Raw genomic sequence first — 8,557 nt, forward strand, 5'->3', positions numbered from 1 at the left:
GTGGCGCAGTGGTTGAGAGTCTGCCTGCTGATGCAGGGGACACGGGTTCCTGCCCCGGTCCGGGAAGATCCCACATGCCGTGGAGCGGCTGGGCCCGTGAGCCATGGCCACTGAGCCTGCGCGTCCGGAGCCTGTGCTCCGCAACGGGAGAGGCCACAACAGTGAGTGGCCCGCATACCGCAAAAAAAAAAAAAAAAAAAAAAAAAACTGGTCTGGGAAAGCCAGAACCGTCAGGGATGGAGGGAGGAGGAGGAGGAGGAAGGCCCAGGGGGTGGGAAGGCTGTTTGGTAACTGGGGTGAAGGGACTGCCCTCCCCCTGCTGGGATCCCCCCAGCCCCTCCTGTCTGGCAGGAAGGGGGCAGCCTGCAACTCCCATGGGCAGGTCTGGGGCTGCCAGATGCTCCAAGCAGGGGGCTGGAGGGGGCTCACAAAGGCTTGCCCTCCAGGGAGATGACGGTGCTGCCCCCCAGCTTCTCTGCCAGGGTGCAGCGGTCCTTGGCCTCCTCATAGCAGTTTGCTTGCAATTCATGCTTGATCCCCATCAGCTTCCTCTTGATAGCGTCCTTGGAGCTGGCATAGATCATTTTGCTCTTAAGGGGTGCACACTCAGGGGCCCAGAAGATGAACACCAGCTCCTCCTTCTTGCTCTCCTTGGTCTCATAGGTTGCGTCATAGAGGACGTAGCGGCAGTCCTTGTCTGGCAGCCTCTTGACAAAGGTGGCGTAGGGGTCGTCTAGAGTCTGACCCACATCACCTACCAGGATCTCCTTGCTCTCCTCCAGGATGATGTTCTTCTTGTCCTCGCTCAGGCAGAAGAGCACCGCCTTCTTGTGCTGCTTCTCCTCTGGTGTCGACGACTTACGCACCTTCATGTCATTGAACGCTTTGATGGCCCCATCAGAGACAGCCACACCAGAGGCCATGTTTCTGGAAGAGAAAAGGAGAGAGCAAGGAGAGCCAGAAAAGACAAGAGCCGCTACTGCAGCATTTTTAAAGCATGGGTCATGAAATCAATTCAGAATGTGGAAAACAGAATGAGAAAAAAAAAATAAAATAGTACAGAATAGTAAATACCAGAGTATGTTGCATGTAATAAAGTTCAATATTGCTTCATGAAGTTTTTACTTCAGTGTGTACTGGGGTTGTGATAAAAAATGTATTTTTTACTATTTAGGTCTGGGGCAATAAAGTTTGAAAGCCACCAGTGGAAAAGACAATGTGATTTATCACAATGTGTTAAATATGATGGGGAGGTCTATGATGGGTGAAAAAGGGGGGTTAAGGATTGTTTTCTGGAGGAAGAGATTCTTGATCTGTATCTTAAAGGATAGGCCAATTGTAATAAATGTGGAGTAAAATATCTCCAGTAAAGGAAATAGCATAAAAGCTCAAAAATCTTTGTGACTAAAGGAACAAGCATAGTAGTAAGATATAAGTAAGAGGAAGGGGCTGGATCAGGAAGCTTCTATTCTTCGTCAAACTGAGGAGCTTGGATTTTATACTGAAGTCGCTAGAGAGCCACTGAAGGATGGGGAAGTGACAAAATTTAGTATCTGTTTTATATCGAGCAGTTGACAGCACTGTGGAGAATGGATTTGAGGATAGTGACAGGAGGCAGAAAGTGGAGAACTGGAGGCGTGGGAAAGCAATTAGGAGGCATAATGAAGGCCATTATAATCAAAAGAAGAGATTTTAAAAAGCCTGAAGAGGATGGAAAACACAGGACTGGGTAGCTATTTGGATGTGAGGGGTAAGGAAGAGTCTGATACCCAGCTTTCTGGCTTGAGCCACTAAGACAATGGTAATGGTCTTTACTTAGGAAATATAACAGGACTAATGGCTAGTGGTTGAGCAACCAGGTAAGAATAACCAATAAATATTTAAGGGTCTTCTCTGGTGGCGCAGTGGTTGAGAGTCCGCCTGCCGATGCAGGGGACACGGGTTTGTGCCCCGGTCCAGGAAGATCCCACATGCCGCGGAGCAGCTGGGCCTGTGAGCCATGGCCGCTGAGCCTGTGCGTCCGGAGCCTGTGCTCCGCAACGAGAGAGGCCACAACAGTGAGAGGCCCGTGTACCGCAAAATAAATAAATAAATACATAAATAAATAAATAAACATTTAAGTCGTACTTACATAGTTAATGTCAAGCATTTAGATAAGTGTTAGGGCCGAGTGTGTGGATGAAGGAGGAAGGATAGTGTAATAAGATATACCCTGGAAGAAACAGAGAAATCATGAATTCAAGAAGTGGCAAATTATGGTTTCCGTGAAACCTTCTGTATATCACCCAGCTTGAACTGATTTTTTCTTTTTCTAAACCTGTATTGCATAAATTTGCCACACACTTAAGCATATGCGTTGTTAATTAATGGTTTTACCTATGTTTTGTCTTAATACGTTGTAAGATCTTTATGGAGAGGAATAATTATGTTCCCTTCATATTTCCTGCTTATGGATATCAATAATAAGCCAACACTCTGTCTAAGAAATGGAGTAGAACTTCATAGCCGTATAGAATTCCATATGATGAAATGTCCTTTCATCCCTTCATGGTGCTCTAGTAAGTTTGAACAAAAGGGGATTTGTCTCATCTACTACTGAGCAGTTTCTTCTCTGTGATCCATGTCCCCTCTTTACCACCCAGTATGCCTTGGGTTATACTCACTTGGCTGCTCTTCCCTACCTAGGACTCTGAGCCTACTGTCTTTGATGAAATGATGTTGCTGCTACTGCCACATGGATCTCAGTGAAGGCGTGATATGAGGAAGGCTACACTTTCCATTACTGCGCCTTAATTTTCCGTCCACACCATCAACACAAAACTAGTTCACATAAAATGCTTTATTGAGGGGCTGGGGATGATTAAAGGAAGTGTAATTGCTGACTATTTTATTACCCATCGTCATCCTGAACTGTCCAGGTAAGCCCATCCATCCATCCAGGCTGATGGAAGAACAGGATAAGCAATGTTTTCTGGGACTTCTTTCCAAGTAGTAAAAGTGAGAGATAATACAGGCAAGACCATGTACATCTGGTACTCCATGATTTCTTCCCATGCTGACTTGACCAGAATCACAGAAGAAGCAGCAGGTCAGCATTATCCAGAAGCTTCCTCAAAAACACAAAATATAGTTAACCCCCCCTTTTTTTTGGTATTTTGGCCGCACCACGCAGCATGTAGGATGGTTCCCCAAACCCAGGCCTCCACAGTGAAAGTGCTGAATCCTAACCACTAGGCCACCAGGGGACCCCCTAGTTAACCCTTTTTATACATAAGTTTATTCTTATCCATTGTTATATCTTTTGAAGTACAAAGACCTTATACCATGGTGAAGACCTCATAATTATTTATTTTATTTTCATGTAGTTTTTTCTTATATTGTCATTACCTTAAGGTGCTAGATATACTATTGTCAGGGCTACTGGGAATGGAAAGTGCAGAATACTACTTTGACTGAGACCTTTTAACAGTTCTTAGTCAAGTTCCTTCTGTGTTCTCAGCTTCTGACCTTTTCCAATCAAAAGAATGCCAATCATTCCACAATTCTGCCCACTTTTCCTCCTTGATTTGTCTCTTTCCACAAGGTCTAACTGTCCTCAAGTTTTAGCTCTTTCATGTTGTTTCTCCAGAACTTTCTAACTTAAATTTCCTGATTATTCTTCTGGTCAGTACAATTTTATGCTGATCAATACTACATTGCATTACATTATTCCTTTATAGCAATTCTTCAGAAGGAGTTTTTTCCTGGGCATACCCTGGTTCCTAGCTTCCTTGTATTGAGATTTGTGGCCTTCTCTTCCTTAAGGCGTCCTTTTTTTAGGTCTCCCACTACAAACCTGCCCTCCCCTTTTTTGAAACTCCCTTCTCACTGGGGTTGATTTCACCCTAGGATGAGTTCTCCTTCCCCCAACAAGGCAGTCCAAGGACACAATGACCCGTTGCAGGATATTTCCCACCAAAGTCTTGAGTTTCTCAGCCTAGATTTACACTCTAGGTGCATTTCAACAGGAGAGTTCCAGGGCAGGCTTCAGATTCCAAGTCTGGTACTTTCCAAGGTTTCTGCCAGTATGTTGTGCAAATATACCTCCACATTCTTCCTCTAATTTTCCTGTGGGTAACTTAGACCAAACAGACACATAGGCACAAACACACACAACTCCCAAGGACATATAATTACTGTCTGAATCCATGTTAAGGAAAACATTTTTCTTCCTCAGTGCAATATAGTCTTCATAGATTTCGCTGCCCATACTAGAGATATATTATTTGTCAAACAGTTTCAGTTTCTTTTCCCTACCCTGCAACAATGCACAGAGACGTGTCAGTGTTTAAGAAACAAGGTCCATTACAATTTCTAGCCAAATAACAGAATTACATAACTGGATAGCCATCTTCAGTATCAAAAGACCCAGCACGATTTTCCCCAGCATTTTATTATGAAAATTTTCAAAAGTATACAAAAGTTGAAAGAATTTTAACAGTGAATTCCTAAATACCACCCCCACCCCAGGTTAGGTATAACATATCTATCTATCTATCTATCTATCTATCCATCCATCCATCCATTGTCTTATTTCTTTTATGGATTTCAAAGTAAATTTAATATACCAGTACTCTTCTCCTTAAATACTTCATGTCATTACCTACCTAGTTCAATATTTATTTGCAGATTTTTTTTCTTTTGAGGAAAAATTGACACACAATGAAATGTATAAACCTTAAGTGTACATTCCCTAAATTTTGGAAAATACATACACCTGTAACCGAAGCCCCTAGCAAGACATAGACAATTACTATTACTCCAGATAGTTCCCTCATGCCTCTTTCCAGTCAGTTCCTCTCCCTAAGCAACCATGGTTCTGCTTTTTCCCACCATAGATTAGTTTTGTTTGTTCTAGAACTTCACATAAATGTAATCACATAGTATATGCTCTTTTGTATATGATTCTATGTAAGGCTTCTTTCATTTAGCATGATACTTTTAAGATTCATCCATGTCATTGTGTGTATCAGTAGTTTGCTCTCTTTTACTGCTGAATAGTATTCCATTCTGTGAATATATCATAGTTTGTTTATCCAGTCTCCTATTGATGGACGACTGGGCTTTTCCAGTTTTTCGCTTTTATTTATCTATTTATTTATTTATTTATTTTGTTGCACCAGGTCTTAATTGTGGTAGGTGGGCTCCTTAGTTGTGGCTCGCTGGCTCCTTAGTTGCGGCACATGGGCTACTTCGTTGCAGCAGGTGGGCTCCTTAGTTGTGGCTCCCAGGCTCCTTAGTTGCGGCACGCGGCTCTGTAGTTGTGGCGTGCGAACTCTTAGTTGCTGCATGCATGTGGGATCTAGTTCCCTGACCAGGGATCGGACCCAGGCCCCCTGCATTGGGAGCTCAGAGTCTTATCCACTGAGCCGCCAGGGAAGTCTGAAGTTTTTGGCTTTTATGAATAAAGTGGTTGTGAACATTCTTGACCAAGTCTTTTTATCCACACATATTTTCATTTCTCTTGGGTAAACACTGAAAGGTAGAACTGCTGATTCATAGTGTAGGTATATGTTTAGTTTTATAAAAACCCGCTCAATCTTTTCCCAAAGTGGCTATATTATTTACACTTCCACCACAGTGCACGAGAGCTCTGGTTGCTCCACATCCTTGCCAGAATCTGGTGTTTTCAGTCTTTTTAATTTTAGCCATTCTAGCAGGTATGTAGTACTATCTTTTTACTGTGATTTAATTTGCATCTCCCTGATGACTAATGATGTTGTGCAGTTTTTCATGTGCATATTAGCAATTTGTATATCTTCTTTTGTGAAGTGTTTGTGTCTTTTGCCCATTTTTAAACTAGGCTGTTCATTTACCATTGAGTTTTAGGAGTTCTTTATATCCTGGATATCAGTCCTTTGTTTTATATATGTTTGCTAGTTTTTCTCCTAGATGTGGCTTGCCTATTTCTTTTCTTTTTCTTTTTTTTGTTTTTGTCCTATTAATTTTCTTAATGCTGTCTTTTGATAAGTAGAAATTTTTGAGTTTAGTGAAATCTAATTTATCAATTTCCTAATTTATGGTTATTGACTTTTATGTTCTGACTAAAACACCTTTATCTAACTCTGAGTCATGAAGATATTCTTTAATGTCTTCTACTAAAAGCTTTATGATTTTAGCTTTTGCATTTAGGTCTATGATTCATCTCAAATTTATTTTAGTATATGTTTTGAGGTAGAGGTTGAAGTTTCTCTATTTTCCCACATGGATATCTAGCTAGTCGTGTCATTTGTTGAAAAGACTCCTTGCCCCATTAGATTGCATTGGCACCTTTGTTAGAAATCAAATGACTTTATAATTTTGGAACTATTTCTGAGCTCTCTATTCTGTTCCATTGATCTACTTATCAATCCTTTTGCCAGCCAGTACCATACTATATTGATTTCTTTAGCTTTATACTAAATTTTGAAGCCAGGTAGTGTAAGTCCTCCAACTTTGTTCTTTTTCAAGTTTGCTTTGGATATTCTGGGGTCTTTGTTTTTCTCCCAGCACAATTTTAAAAAAAATTTATCTATTTTTGGAGGCGTTAGGTCCCCGCTGCTGCACGCGGGCCCTGCCCTGCCACTGCGAGCTGGGGGCCCACCGCCTGCCACGGCGAACAGGCCCCTCACCGCGGCGGCCCCTCCCGTCGCGGAGCACGGGCTCCCGGCGCGGGGATTGTGGCCCACGGGCACAGCAGCCGCGGCTCGCGGGCTCCAGAGTGCAGGCTCCACGGAATGTGGGATCCTCCCGGACCAGGGCCCGAACCCTCGTCCCCTGCATTGGCAGGTGGACCCCCCAATCACTGCGCCACCAGGGAAGCCCCACAATTTTTAAAGTGGAAATTTTTTCTTTACTTTGGATCAGACCCAAAGCATCCTTCCTTACTGACCTCTGAGTGGAAGGGAGGCAAACACCAGATCCAAGTAAATCCCCAGAGGAGGGGAGGGGCGAGCGGCTGAGGGACTGGGCAGGATGTTTGCTCTTCCAGTTATATACTTTTGATTGGAATGGGAATATGTGACAAACCACAGAGTTTTTACCCAATTATTACCTAAAGCTGCCTTGGCCTTTGTTATATACAAAGGTTTTGGTATCATTCTTTCAGCTTTATTCATTGAAAAAATGAATAGTAGCTGTTGCCGCAATAAAATATTCTCCATACTTTGGGAATCATGCTATTTATTTTTCTTATATTTCCTATGGCTGCAACAGCAAGTTTAGTACCAACACAAGGCACTTAATAAATGTTTGTTAACTAAAATTTGGGTCATTCCAAATCATCACATTAGAGTGTTCAAAGAAGCATTAAAGCTCACCTTGTTCAATCCTCCATCTGATCATAAGGTTTCCCACTAAATACCAGCTTGTACATGACTAATACAGTAATAGGGCACTCACAGCCTTCAACATCTAGAGCAGCTCATTCCATGAATTCCTTACAAAATCTATTGAAAAGAAAACTGGCTGTTACTGCCTCCACAAGGGAATAAAGAAGACTGTGGTCCCAAACTAAGATCACTGTTATCTGCATTGCATAATTTATAGGACTTAGAGTCAGACTGTGAGGAAGAGCAGTTTAGGAAGTTGCAATTGCAAGAGTACAGCTATTTCATCTGATTTCTGATATGCTACTCTTCCCTCTCCACCAAAATGAGAATTTATTTCAATTAGCGCCAATGTTCCTACATGGAGTATAATACTTGTACAGTATAGAGAAGTCCTAAAATGTGTCATTTATCTAGTATCTAACTATAAGTGGCTTGGGTTGAAATAATAATTTCTGATTTATTGATTTCCAGGTCAGCCTACCAACTGAAACATAATTTGCTCAGACTTGGACACTTAACCCTTCATACTTCTGCCCAGTCTACCCCTGCCGTTTCCCCATATAGACTCTTAGCAAGGAAAACGTTAAAAGCACAACTTATAAAGTTTGTAGGTTTTGCAATATTTCAATAAAATATAAAGAACCATTTTATACTTCTAGATGTAGGCTCAAACCAATCTACACTTAAAATTTCCAGATGCTCAAATATCTTTGTGTGTATGTGCCATTTATTTCATTATGCTATTTATTTCAAATATGTTAAGTGAGCATCTTGATGTGGGGATGGCATAAATGCCAGCTTATTCCTCATCATAGTGATGGTGTATGTACCCTTAATCTAGGAGGAACCCCACTCCTGGTTTAATTAGTCAGTGATATTCTAATGCTCTACTACATGTTTGTACACCACCTTGATTTAGTTCTTGCAAGATGGCATCCGTTGTAGCTGTGTGGGATATGGAAATGGGAACAAAAATGTATCCATGTCAGTAAAATAATCAGAGGGAGCTAGAATATAAACAGAAAGAACATGTTATTAAAGATAGAAGGAGGGCCAGGAGTTGTGGCAGAACAGGCTCATTGGAAATTGCCTCTTGTTTTAATAACTACATTTTAGTTTATTAGGGCGTTAGGCATTAGGATAATTCCAACTTTCACCCACAAAGTTAATGCAATGTCAGCTGCCTGGGAGTTGGAGACATATTTCTG

At 41.8% G+C, this 8,557-nt stretch overlaps 1 pseudogene; it reads right to left on the minus strand.

The window, feature by feature from the left end:
- Positions 1-425: 425 nt before the first annotated feature.
- On the minus strand, positions 426-923 carry LOC114897259 (annotated as a pseudogene).
- Positions 924-8,557: the final 7,634 nt, after the last annotated feature.

This window comes from Monodon monoceros, unplaced genomic scaffold, assembly GCF_005190385.1.
Source record: "Monodon monoceros isolate NGI ecotype Baffin Bay Population unplaced genomic scaffold, NGI_Narwhal_1 Super_Scaffold_16, whole genome shotgun sequence".
Lineage (NCBI taxonomy): Eukaryota > Metazoa > Chordata > Mammalia > Artiodactyla > Monodontidae > Monodon > Monodon monoceros.